The sequence below is a fragment of the Dendropsophus ebraccatus genome, chromosome 2, assembly GCF_027789765.1.
Source record: "Dendropsophus ebraccatus isolate aDenEbr1 chromosome 2, aDenEbr1.pat, whole genome shotgun sequence".
NCBI classification, from domain to species: domain Eukaryota; kingdom Metazoa; phylum Chordata; class Amphibia; order Anura; family Hylidae; genus Dendropsophus; species Dendropsophus ebraccatus.
Genome location: NC_091455.1, coordinates 16,072,353 through 16,085,422, shown reverse-complemented (window position 1 = coordinate 16,085,422; position 13,070 = coordinate 16,072,353).

Genomic DNA, 13,070 nt, shown 5'->3' with positions numbered 1-13,070 from the left:
CCATCTATGGCTGATACTAATGCCGCCAGGCCTATATTAAAAATCAACACCAGAGTGTCTGTATATGAATTGATCAAGCCATATTGCCCCGTGTACCACTGCGCAGGTCCTCTGGTCCACACGGGTCCCTACGCTAACTCCACACCGTGTCGGTCAGCGACCGCCAACCCCGCAAAGCGTGCACGTGCAGGGAAGGGAGGCCATGGAATGGCCCTGCAACCCCAATGTCACAGGACCAGACCCAATTCACATACAGAATTCTGATGTTTTTTATGCAGCCGAGAGGTACTAGTATCAGCCATAGGTGTGAGGTGCAGCACTCTTTTTCTTCCCTGAACCGCATTTTGTTTCTCTCTTTTCTCCGTGTATTGCACTCCTCCTGGTGAGACCCACATGACCGCAATTAGCAGGAGACACCTGAGTGCTTTTGGTTTTAATCCCTCCTGTCTGTCCCATTCTATCTTTAATAGCTATGGTGAGTGCAATACCTTATCCAGACTTGTGCTGTTTGGGGGCAGCTTCCTCCGCCGGTGGTGCCGGCTGGGTTTTGGTGTGGCATTTTTGGGTCTGGTCCTGTGATATGGGGGTTGCAGGGCCGTTCCATGGCCTCCCTTCCCTGACTGTGCACGCCTGCGGGGGTGGTGGTCACTGACCGGCACAGTGTGGACTTAGTGTAGGGACCCATGTGTATCAGATACCTGCACGAGGTACATGGGGCAGTGTGGCTTGATCAATTCACATACAGAATTCTGATGTTTTTTATGTAGCCGAGAGGTACTAGTATCAGCCATAGGTGTGAGGTACAGCACTCTTTTTCCTTCCTGAACCATATCTACTATAATACTGCTACTATATACAAGAATATAACTACTATAATGCGGTTCACAGTGTTGCTGGCTGGGTTTTGGTGGGGCTTTTTGGGTCTGGTCCTGTGACATTGGGGTTGCAGGGCCATTCCATGGCCTCCCTTCCCTGCATGTGCACGCTTTGCGGGGTTGACGGTCGCTGACCGACACAGTGTGGAGTTAGCGTAGGGACCTGTTTGAACCAGGAGACCGGCACGTGGTACACGGGGCAATATGGTTTGATCAAATTATATACCAACATCCTGGCGTTGGTTTTTAAAAATTAGTATCAGCCATAGATGTGATGTGCAGCCGCTCATCTCTCTTCATGTCGCATTTTATATTTCTCCCTTTTCTGAGCAGCTGGCAGTCCCCTTCATAAGACCCACATGACCCAAACTGGCACGATACACCTGTGCTCATATGTCAGTACCTCATGTCTTTCCCATTCTGTCTGCAGCAGTTGTGGTGAGTGTAATACCATATTCATACTTGTGTTGTTTGGGGGCAGCCTTCTCCGCCGGTGGTGCCAGTTGGGTATTGGTGGGGCATTTTGGGTTTGGTCCTGTGATATTGGGGTTGCAGGGCCGTTCCATGGCCTCCCTTCCCTGCATGTGCACCCTTTGCGGAGTTGGCAGTCGCTGACCGACACGGTGTGGAGTTAGCTTAGGGATCGTGTGAACCAGGAGACCTGCACGTGGTAAACGGGGCAATATGGTTTGATCAATTTATATCCTGGCGTTGGTTTTTAAAAATAGCCTAGTTGCATTAGTATCAGCCATAGGTGGGATGTGCAGCCGCTCCTTTCTCTCCATGTCGCATAACTACTATAATACTGCCCCTATATACAAGAATATAACTACTATAATATTGCCACTATATACAAGAATATAACTACTATAATACTGCTCCTATATACAAGAATATAACTACTATAATACTGCTCCTATATACAGGAATATAACTACTATAATACTACCTCCTATATACAAGAATATAACTCCTATAATACTGCCCCTATATACAAGAATATTACTACTATAATACTACTCCTATATACAAGAATATAACTACTATAATACTGCTCCTATATACAGGAATATAACTACTATAATACTGCTCCCTATATACAGGAATATAACTACTATAATACTGCTCCTATATACAAGAATATAACTACTATAATACTGCTCCTGTATACAGGAATATAATTACTATAATACTGCTCCTATATACAAGAATATAACCACTATAATACTGCACCTGTATACAAGAATATAACCACTATAATACTGCTCCTATATACAAGAATATAACTACTATAACAAAACTATGTTTCAAGCCTACTCTGCGCTTCTTCCTGCTGGGAAGTCTACCTGGGCTGGATAGCGGCATATATAACAGGATACAAATAGCTTATATTTTAACACTGCATTCTATTCCCAGTGGTCACCAGCTGGGGTGAAGCACTGGTGGCGGGCTGGCCCATCCCCAATGGAGGGAAACCCCCGCCCCTCTATGACATGGCTCCATTGATTCTAATGGAGCTGCTTTCAAGAAACTGGTGTCTGAGTCTCCCATTTTCTTCTATCCACGATAAACGACTAGATTACACTAGACACGGACTGCAGTGGGGACCTGGCAAAGCCAGAGCCCAGCTAGACTACAGCAGGGACTGTCCTAACTTGCATCCTCTCTCCACCAAGACTTAGGTAAGACTCACTAAGTGTGGGCGTGTACTTCCTATTTCCATGTGACAACTTCCTACAGGAGGTGTAATGTCCCCTGTGAGTGTTGGAGAAAAAAGTGGAAAGAAAAAGGAGCATAGAGACAGGTGAAGAGTAAAGAGGGCTCTCATTGGTGCGCAGATTACTATAAACAATAACCCCTTACTTACTACAGCTGTGCAATATACAAGTACAGTTACATACAGTAGTGACATCTAGTGGCAAAACTTAGGTACTATATCATTACCACTCTTACTTGAGGTACAGGCTTTTGCGAGGGGTGTAAAATACTAATAACACCCGTGGTGGGACACCACAATTGCTGGCACCAAAACACCTAAGATAATAAGCATGGTACTATGTACACCTGGTGTCAGATGCAACATCATTAAACCTCACTTACTCTATTATTACCAGTCACATTATTATACCCCAATCAATAGGTGTCCTGTTCTGTGCAGATGTGAGGCCTCCATCTCCCTGAGTTATATTGCTGCAGGTGTCAGCAGGTGCAGAGGTGTCACATGTTATACATATCTCCTCTCGGCTGTGACTAGTAAGTAGACGGCTGAACCCCCCTGTGAATTAATCTACTCTGTAATGTAACACCGTCCTCTGCTGCTTTTTTCAGGCCCCGATACCGCTCTCTGAATGGTGCGGTGGGACTACATTAAGAGGTTGCGGTAGATTTTATAGCACGGAGTGCCTCCATTTCTTCAGGCAAAGTAAGACACGGGTGGATTGTACATTGTGCCGGCAGGGCCTGAAGCCAGGCATACATCTTAACAATCTGAGCACAACCCGCGTGACCAGGCACATAAATGCACAGCACGAGCTTGAGAGGATCATACAGCCAAAGGGTGGGTTCATACTGAGGAATTCTCGTGGATAAGATCCGCAGAATTCCGCTGTCTGTCCGCGCACATGGCCGGGCGCCTTTCCGCCGGCTCCATAGACACCATTCTATGGGCCGGTGTATTCCACTAGCCGCCGAAAGAAGTGACATGTCACATTTAAACATTGCTGGCCTTTAAAAATGCTCCCATTCCGGCTGGTGGAGACGGCCAGTTTCAAGGATGCGTGGGTGAGCCGCAGCGCCCACCAACAGCACATCACCACCGAGTGGGTTACTACGCGGGATGTGTCCTCCCACACCTGGACTAAAGCATCTTCCAACTCCTGGACAGTCTGTGCTGCAACGTGACCATGATGTCCCAGATGTGCTCAATCGGATTGAGGTCTGGGTAACGGGCAGCCAGTCCATAGCTGCAATACCTTCATCATGCAAGAACTGCTGACACACTCCAGCCACATGAGGTCTAGCATTGTTCTGCATTAGGAGGAACCCCGGGCCAACCACGCCAGCATATGGTCTCACAAGGGCTCTGAGGATCTCATCTCAGTACCTAATGGCAGTCAGGCTACCTATGGCGAGCACATGGAGGGCTGTGCGGCCCCCCCAAAGACATGCCACCCTACATCATTACTGACCCACTGTCAAAGAGGTCATGCTGAAGGACGTTGCAGGCAGCAATATGGCGTCTCGAGACTCTGTCACGTCTGTCCCATGTGCTCAGTGTGATCCTGCTCTCTTCTGTGAAGAGCACAGGACGCCAGTTGTGAATCTGCCAATCCTGGTGTTCTCTGGCAAATACCAAGCATCCTGCATGATGTTGAGCTGTGAGCACAATCAGCATAAAGTCGGTTTCTAACAGTTTGTGCAGACACATGCACATTTGTGGCCCACTAGAGGTCATTTTGCAGGTCTCTGGCAATGCTCCTCCTGTTCCTCCTTGCACAAAGGCGGAGGTAGCGGTCCTGCTGCTGGGTTGTTGCCCTCCTACGGCCACCTCCATGTCTCCTGGTAGCGCCTCCAGCCTTTGGACACTAAGCTGACAGACACAGTTTACCTTCTAGACACAGCTTGCGTTGATGTGCCATTGTGGATGAGCTGCACTACCTGAGCCACTTGTGTTGGTTGTAGATAGTTTCTTTAGACCTAAAATCATCATGTGCCGGGCATGCATCGCTACGTGTAATTCACACAGTGCCAGAAGCTGGCCGAAGCTAGCAGAAGGTTGCTTCTTTTTTAACGATGTCCGTGCAGCCCTTGCTGCCCAATTATCGGGCAGTGTATGGGCTCAGGATGGGCTCTAGGAGATTGGTGCTCGCTTACAGAAAGCCATCAGAGTCCTTTTACACGCACAGATTGTTTATCGAATGACATGTGATGATTTTTTCCTTTAAACAATTGCCATTTAGACGAGAAGATAAATCGCTATGAAAAGTCATTAATGCGATTGATCTACATTCTGTAAATCTTCGTTATTGCATTCGTATGTATATACTGTGACTGATGAGTGTTCACACTGACTTGAAAAGACTTGACAACAATCAACAAAGATTTTGAGGTCGGCTGAAAAGATGGGATTGTTGACATGTGAACGATTTTTCATTGGTAGTTTGACCACTGTCGTGTTTACACCTGAAGATTATCGATGAAATTCAAACTATTTACCAATTTTTTGCACCATAATCGGCCCATGTAAAAGGCCACTGAGGATCCAGGCCTGGGGCCGCAATGTGCACCTCTGCCCTGTGTGAAGGAAAGGTTAATGGCTCTGCTTGTTCCTCATCTGACCAGATGCTTAATGGTATTGCGGAGATTGTGTTATCATGTAATAAAACGTTTCTGGACCTTCTATAAACTCATTTTCATTTCATTAACCCAGTGAGTCATAAGGCTAACAGCATGAACAACGGCCATTACTCTGCTTCTAGGTCACACCGGGCCTGGCATATAAACAAGTGCAGCAACCTACAGTATCCGATGGATGAGTACATTGTGCATCCCGTCCTGGACAATGTCAGAAAGGGTCACCTTAACCATAGGGCAAAAAGACGTAAAGCACTGCCCCCCCTGGCAGCGTTACTTACAACTTTATATCCATTCCTAGGGCACAAAAAAGTTGAAAACTGCATTACCATTAAAGGGGTACTCCGGCAAGCATATTTTTTCATTCAAATTATCTGCTTCCCGAAAGTTATATAGATTTGTAATTTACTTCTATTTAAAAATCTCCAGTCTTCTACTACTTATCAGCTGCTGTATGTCCTGCAGGAAGTTGTATATTCTTTCCAGTCTGACACAGTGCTCTCTGCTGCCACCTCTGTCCATGTCAGGAACTGTCCAGAGCAGTAGCAAATCCCCATAGAAAACCTCTCCTGCTCTGGACAGTTCCTGACAGGGACAGAGGTGGCAGCAGAGAGCACTGTGTCAGACTGGAGAGAATACACCACTTCCTGCAGGAGATACAGCAGATGATAAGTACTGGAAGACTGGAGATTTAAAAATAGAAGTAAATTACAAATCTATATAACTGAAACCAGTTGATTTGAAAGAAAAAAATAAATTCACTAGAGTAGGAAGGAAAGGGGGTAATCCACTTTTAACTGTATCTAAGCACATCCTTGAGATACACATGCAATTAAAAGCTGTGAGCGCACATAGAGCCACTGCTCAATCACTTACTATTTTATTGATACAATTCTGGAGCAGAAGAGAACCCTGGGTCCCTCCCCATGCTGTCAGTCTCGGGCACCATGTGTTAGACACTGGTAGTATGTGTATGTACTGTAGCACAATCCTAAATGGATGAAAGGGCAGAGAGTAAGAGCAGGGTCTTCTATGTTGATGACCCCCTCTTTGGGGAGTGCCCCAGTACTGTGATAAAAGAACCATTTACGGAGGCCACTTATAGGCAGGCAGAAACGCTCACTTCCTGTGTAAAGGGGCCAGCGATCAGCTTGTTCGGCCACTAATCCCTTCATTTGTGTGGCCCATACAATCATCACTAGTCAGTTGTGCAGGTTCCCATGTGGATGGAATTATGGTCCAACTATGATGAAATCCGGTGATTGTCTAAGATTCAGCCTCTGCAGAATTTCAATGAAGCTACAAAGTTACAGATAAAGCCTGCCATGAACTTGTTTACATCAGCTGTCTCAGAAGGGGAGGGAGGAGGAGGGGGAGACAGGGAGAAAAGCTCACACACAGATTTTTGTGTCTTCAGCAGAAAGCAGCAGCTGAGAACTGGGGGAAGGAGACTGAATAGATAATAACAAGTATGGAAGGAATTGTTAGTCTCACCATGGCCAGCAACACATCAAAAGTTATGTTTGAGTGGAATACCCTATACATTAGGATTCCTATCACACAGAACATATTTACAAGTAGTAGGCTCTGCTTCCGGGAGGCCCATAAGCTTCTCCCCAACTATCCTTAGTATAGGCCATAAGTTAGGCACCACCCCAGCTGTGCTCTGGCAATGTCTGAGGTTGTACCTGAAAGTAAGAGGATTAGAGGAACAAGGAGAGGTGAGTTTTGGAGTTAGGATGGTGTCTATTTTTATTTTGCACCTTCCAAAAGATTATTAAACCATGTCCTTGCACCCTAAGGGCATGTACACATCCCCCCATTCCAGGTAGATTTGAACCATCATGTACAGCAGCAGTGTAACACTATGGACTCGTACATCAACCGATGGCTGCAGCAGTGTAACACTATGGACTTGTACATCAACCGATGGCTGCAGCAGTGTAACACTATGGACTCGTACATCAACCGATGGCTGCAGCAGTGTAACACTATGGACTTGTACATCAACCGATGGCTGCAGCAGTGTAATACTATAAAACTATGGACTCGTACATCAGCCGATGGCTGCAGCAGTGTAGTAGTGTAATACTATGGACTCGTACATCAACCGATGGCTGCAGCAGTGTAACACCATGGACTCGTGCATCAACCGATGGCTGCAGCAGTGTAACACCATGGACTCGTACATCAACCGATGGCTGCAGCAGTGTAATACTATAACACTATGGACTCGTACATCAGCCGATGGCTGCAGCAGTGTAATATATAACACTATGGACTCGTACATCAGCCGATGGCTGCAGCAGTGTAATAGTGTAATACTATGGACTTGTACATCAGCCGATGGCTGTAGCAGTGTAACACCATGGACTCGTGCATCAGCCGATGGCTGCAGCAGTGTAACACCATGGACTCGTACATCAACCGATGGCTGCAGCAGTGTAACACCATGGACTCGTACATCAACCGATGGCTGCAGCAGTGTAATACTATAACACTATGGACTCGTACATCAGCCGATGGCTGCAGCAGTGTAATACTATAACACTATGGACTCGTACATCAGCCGATGGCTGCAGCAGTGTAATACTATAACACCATGGACTCGTGCATCAGCCGATGGCTGCAGCAGTGTAACACCATGGACTCGTACATCAACCGATGGCTGCAGCAGTGTAATACTATAACACTATGGACTCGTACATCAGCCGATGGCTGCAGCAGTGTAATATATAACACTATGGACTCGTACATCAGCCGATGGCTGCAGCAGTGTAATAGTGTAATACTATGGACTTGTACATCAGCCGATTGCTGTAGCAGTGTAACACCATGGACTCGTGCATCAGCCGATGGCTGCAGCAGTGTAACACCATGGACTCGTACATCAGCCGATGGCTGCAGCAGTGTAATATATAACACTATGGACTCGTACATCAGCCGATGGCTGCAGCAGTGTAATACTATAATACTATGGACTCGTACATCAGCCGATGGCTGCAGCAGTGTAATACTATAATACTATGGACTTGTACATCAGCCGATTGCTGTAGCAGTGTAACACCATGGACTCGTGCATCAGCCGATGGCTGCAGCAGTGTAACACCATGGACTCGTACATCAGCCGATGGCTGCAGCAGTGTAATATATAACACTATGGACTCGTACATCAGCCGATGGCTGCAGCAGTGTAATACTATGGACTTGTACATCAGCCGATGGCTGTAGCAGTGTAACACCATGGACTCGTACATCAACCGATGGCTGCAGCAGTGTAACACCATGGACTCGTACATCAACCGATGGCTGCAGCAGTGTAACACCATGGACTCGTACATCAGCCGATGGTTGCAGCAGTGTAATATATAACACTATGGACTCGTACATCAGCCGATGGCTGTAGCAGTGTAACACCATGGACTCGTGCATCAGCCGATGGCTGCAGCAGTGTAATACTATGGACTTGTACATCAACCGATGGCTGCAGCAGTGTAACACTATAATACTATGGACTCGTACATCAACCGATGGCTGCAGTAGTGTAACACTATGGACTCGTTCATCAACCGATGGCTGCAGCAGTGTAATACTATAGACTTGTACATCAACTGATGGCTGCAGCAGTGTAACACTATGGACTCGTACATCAGCCGATGGCTGCAGCAGTGTAACACTATGGACTTGTACATCAGCCGATGGCTGCAGCAGTGTAATACTATAATACTATGGACTCGTACATCAGCCGATGGCTGCAGCAGTGTAATACTATAATACTATGGACTCGTACATCAGCCGATGGCTGCAGCAGTGTAATACTATGGACTTCTATGGAATACTATGGAAGAGTCTCTGATAGAAGGCTAAAAAATGACCACTTGGGGCATCAGGGAATGGTAAGCACTGGGGACTATGGGTGGGATACTGGTCCTTGCCTGATCTCGGTCTGCTCCCATCTTCCCCATAGGTTCCTTCTATTACGTAAACGTTACATTATGTAAAACATCCATTGTAGTGTGATAATGAGCGGAGACGCAGATAAATTCTATTTACAGACAGCAGACGCTTCCCGGTAACTCACAATTCATAGCGGATAACAAGTTGTAGATGGATTATCCAGCAGCGATTGGAAACAGCTGCAGATTGATAGAAATATCACGGCAGCTGCTTCTGAATAAGCCAATATACATATTCATCATCATCATCATCATCTTCCAGAGAGGATAGAAGGAGATATACTGCAAGAGACGCCATCTGCAGCCGTCCTAAGGGTCTGGGGGTCCCAGTGTATTCCTGCTCTCCTGATGGATTCTGGTAATATGTATCAGGATTACTAAGGGGATGGTTGGGCCATAGAAGTTATGTCTCAAGTAGATATGTAGTGATCTTCTGATCAGACACAGGGTCCTGCCATAAGAGGCATGGTGACATCATCTGTCAGTATATACTATACTTTATACCTTTTCTGAAAGGCCCCACAGGCTGCAACACTAACCAAACAACATCCTGAAGACCAAGGAGATCCCCAAACAACATCCTGAAGACCAAGGAGATCCCCAAACAACATCCTGAAGACCAAGGAGATCCCCAAACAACATCCTGAAGACCAAGGAGATCCCTAAACAATATCCTGAAGACCAAGGAGGTCCCCAAACAACACCCTGAAGACCAAGGAGGTCCCCAAACAACATCCTAAAGACCAAGGAGGTCCCTAAACAACATCCTGAAGACCAAGGAGATCCCCAAACAACATCCTGAAGACCAAGGAGGTCCCTAAACAACATCCTGAAGACCAAGGAGATCCCCAAACAACATCCTGAAGACCAAGGAGGTCCCCAAACAAGTCAGGGACAAAGGTGCTGAGAATTACAAGTCAGGGCTGGGTTATAAAAAAATTAAACAAAAATCCAAATCTCTTATGATCCCCCAGAGCAACATCAAATCCATTACCATCAAATGGAAAGAACATGGTACTACAACAACCTTGCCAACAGATGGCGCCCACCAGAAGTCTCAGACCGAGCAAGGACGGTAATAATCAGAGAGGCAGCACAGAGACCAATGGTGACCCTAAAGGAGACTGGAGGATCCGTATATACCACCACAATAACCCGTACACTCCATAGACTGGAGGATCTGTATATACCACCACAATAACCTGTATACTCCATAGACTGGAGGATCTGTATATACCACCACAATAACCTGTATACTCCATAGACTAGAGGATCTGTATATACCACCACAATAACCCGTACTCTCCATAGACTGGAGGATCTGTATATACCACCACAATAACCTGTACACTCCATAGACTGGAGGATCTGTATATACCACCACAATAACCCGTACACTCCATAGACTGGAGGATCTGTATATACCACCACAATAACCCATACACTCCATAGACTGGAGGATCTGTATATACCACCACAATAACCCGTACTCTCCATAGACTGGAGGATCTGTATATACCACCACAATAACCTGTACACTCCATAGACTGGAGGATCTGTATATACCACCACAATAACCCGTACACTCCATAGACTGGAGGATCTGTATATACCACCACAATAACCCGTACACTCCATAGACTGGAGGATCTGTATATACCACCACAATAACCTGTACACTCCATAGACTGGAGGATCTGTATATACCACCACAATAACCTGTATACTCCATAGACTAGAGGATCTGTATATACCACCACAATAACCTGTATACTCCATAGACTGGAGGATCTGTATATACCACCACAATAACCTGTACACACTATGATCTGGGCTTTATGGACGAGTGGACAGAAAAAAGCCTATCCTTACAACCAAAAAAAAAAAGAAGGTACGCTTTCAGGATGCCAGAAGGCATGTAGGAGACTCCCCAAATGTATGGAGGAAGGGGCTCTGGTCAGATGAGGCAAAAATTGAAGTCTACATCTGGCACAAAACCAACACATTTCATCACCCCAAGAACACTAACTCCCACATTGAAACATGGTGGGGCAGCATCAAGCTGGGGGGAGGGGTCTGAGCTTCGGGAGATGCATGGTCCTATATACAGGGATATTCTTCAGCAACACCTGTTTGGGTCTGGAACAAAGGTTTACCTTCCAAGGTTTCGAGTCGCTGTGATGTAGGTATACATGTGTACATCTTTAGCAGGTCAGTTGATGCATAGCAACTGGGCCATCATCTACTTGGTACTGTTAATACCACTGGTGACCAGTGTACAGTCATGGCCAAAAGTTTTGAGAATGACACATATATTATATTTTCACATGGTCTGTTGCCCTCTGGTTTTTATGTGTTTGTTGGATGTTTTTATCACATACAGAAATATAATTGCATCATATTATAAATAACAAAAGCTTATATTGACAGAATGAGTTAATGCAGCAAGTCTATAATATTTGCAGGGTTTCGCCTTCTTCTTCCGGACCTCTGCAATTCTCCCCGGCTGCTCTCAATCAACTTCTGGACCAAATCCTGACTGTTAGCCGTCCATTCTTGCACAATCAATGCTTGCATTTTGTCAGAATTTGTTGGGTTTTGTTTGTCCACCCGTCTCTTGATGATTGACCACAAGTTCTCAATGGGATTTAGATCTGGGGATTTTCCAGGCCATGGACCCAAAATCTCTATGTTTTGTTCCCTGAACCATTTAGTTATCACCTTTGCTTTATGGCAAGGTGCTCCATCATGCTGGAAAAGGCCTTTTTGATGGCCAAACTGCTCTTGGACGGTTGGGAGAAGTTGCTCTTGGAGAACATTCTGGTCCCATTCTTTATTCATGGCTGTGTTTGTTTTTATGCAAGACTGTGAGAGAGCCGATTCCCTTGGCTGAGAAGCAACCCCACACATGAATGGTTTCACGATGCTTTACAGTTGGCATGAGACAAGACTGGTGGTAGCGCTCACCTCTTCTTCTCCCAATAAGCTGTTTTCCAGATGTCCCAAACAATTGAAAAGGGGATTGATCAGAGAAAATGACTTTACCCCAGTCCTCAGCAGTACCTTTTGCAGAATATCAGTCTGTCCCTGATGTTTTTTTCTGGAGAGAAGTGGCTTCTTTGCTGCCCTCCTTGAGACTAGGCCTTGCTCCAAGAGTCTTCACCTCACAGTGCACAGTGCAGATGCACTCACACCTGCCTGCTGCCATTCCATGCCACTGCTGGTAGCCCGATCTCGCAGCTGAAAAATTTTTAAGAGACGGTCCTGGCGCTTGCTGGTCTTTCTTGGGCGCCCTGGAGCCTTTTTGGCAACAATGGAACCTCTCTCCTTGAAGTTCTTGATGATGCGATAGATTGTTGACTGAGGTGCGATCTTTCTAACTGCGATACTCTTCCCTGTTAGGCCATTTTTGTGCAGTGCAATGATGACTGCACGTGTTTCTTTAGAGATAACCATGATTAACAGAAGAGAAACAATGATGCCAAGCACCAGCCTCCTTTTAAAGTGTCCAGTGGTGTCATTCTTACTTAATCATGACAGATTGATCTCCAGCCCTGTCCTCATCAACACCCACACCTGTGTTAATAGAGCAATCACTGAAACAATGTTAGCTGGTCCTTTTAAGGCAGGACTGCAATGATGTTGAAATGTGTTTTGGGGGATAAAGTTCACTCTTTATAACATGCTGGAGTATATGCAAATTGCCATTTTAAAAACTGAAGCAGTAGACTTTGTAAAAATTAATATTTGTATCATTCTCAAAACTTTTGGCCATGACTGTAAACTATTCGTGATGCGTTGGAGATATACCATATATTCTCGCCCCATTGATTCAGTGGTTACACCAAGCACTGAGCTCCTTCAACTGCTGAGAAGCTACAAGATA